A 1,704-nucleotide genomic window follows, 5' to 3' on the forward strand; every position below is an offset into this window, starting at 1 on the left:
TTAATATTAAAGGTTTATTTCATATTTTAACGCTTTACACCAATCAAAACTCAAATATTTTCTCAACCCGAAACATTGTTCAAGAAAGTTCATGAAAGTCTCTGATTCTTAGTAAGTCCGGTCCCTATGGAAACGATCTTGGTACTATACCACTTTATTACTTGAAGCGATCTTAGTGTCGGCGTGCACTTGCACCGCCACTTTGGGGATTTTATGCCCACTGTGTGCACACTTACGATCCTAGCAAATCAAGTTTTTGGCGCCGCTGCCGGGGACTGGAACGATTTTTATCCTGAGATATTGATTTTTATTTGAGCCTTGGTCAGTTGTTTCATTCACTGTTCCTGTGTTGTATGCCACGGATACAACACGGTGATCTTTTACCTCTTGATCTTGAGTTAGAAAGAACAATTAGGAGACGAAGAAGAGGTAGAAATAATCGGCGAAATCCCAACCGTACCATGGGGGATAATCCACCTCCTCGGGAAGCCACGGTTAATATTGCCGATGACAAAAATAGAGGCATACGGGACTACGCAACTCCCAAATTAGGTCACTTGTCCTCGGGAATTGGTAGGCCCGAAATGACGGCAACATCTTTTGAACCCAAGCCGGTTATGTTTCAAATGATTTCCGCTATGGGTCAGTTTGGGGGATTATCTTCGGAAGATCCGCACTCTCATTTGAAATCTTTTATTGAAATGACGGATCATTTTAAAATTCTGGGAGTTACTCAAGAGGCCTTACGCTTGACGCTTTTCCTTTATACATTGAAGGATAGAGCTAGAGCATGGCTAAATTCCCAACCACCAAACTCGATTCTTACTTGGAATGATTTGGCGAAAAAATTTCTAAAAAAATACTTTCCTCCGACGAGGAATGTAAAGATTAGAAATGAAATTATGGCGTTTCGCCAAGAAGAAGATGAAGCGGTATCGGATGCATGGGAGAGATTCAAGGACCTTCTTAGGAAGTGTCCTCACCACGGAATCCCTCATTGTATTCAATTGGAAACGTTTTATAATGGACTTTCTAGTGCCGCTAAGATTATTCTTGACGCAACGGCCGGTGGTGCTTTTACAGCAAAACCTACAATGAGGGGTATGACATTTTGGAATGAATTTCTAATAATAATACTGAATGGTCTAACCCTCGTGCTGTCATTTCTAAATCTGCCTCGGGCATTCATGAGCTTGATACCATTTCTTCTTTGAATGCCCAAATTGTTGCGCTAACTAATTTGGTTAAAAATAATTTAAACTTAAATGGGGAAAAGAATCAAGTCCAATCCATAATGTCTAATTCTTCCATGACTGAATCTTGTGTTTTTTGTGGTGAAAGTCATTCTTATGAGTTTTGCCCCGGAAACCCCGTTTCGGTAAATTATGTTGGGAACCATACAAGGAATAGCCCATTTTCTCCAACGTACAATTCGAATTGGAGAAATCATCCGAATTTTTCATGGGCCGAAAATCCGGGACTTCAACCCCCCGGGGCAACTCAAGTCCAAAACCGACCTTTGAATCCCCCTGGATTTAATCAAGGTGGTATCTCATGCAAGGTAATAATCACATGCAAGACAATCATAACATGTACCAAAGTGGACAATCTTCACAATCACATGCACCTAGGCAACAAAATGCATCGGAGGGTAATGGTTCACTCGAATCTTTACTTAAAGGTTTTATAAACCAAACCAATGCA

The 1,704-nt window shown here is 40.7% G+C and overlaps 1 non-coding gene across 1 annotated transcript; it reads right to left on the reverse strand.

The window, feature by feature from the left end:
* Positions 1 to 884: 884 nt before the first annotated feature.
* Positions 885 to 991, reverse strand: LOC112526170. The gene has a single exon (XR_003070505.1). It is a non-coding gene; the product is annotated as a small nucleolar RNA R71 (small nucleolar RNA).
* Between the last annotated feature and the right edge of the window lie 713 nt (positions 992 to 1,704).

Source organism: Cynara cardunculus (assembly GCF_001531365.2).
Source record: "Cynara cardunculus var. scolymus isolate 2C chromosome LG 13, CcrdV1, whole genome shotgun sequence".
Classification (NCBI taxonomy): domain Eukaryota; kingdom Viridiplantae; phylum Streptophyta; class Magnoliopsida; order Asterales; family Asteraceae; genus Cynara; species Cynara cardunculus.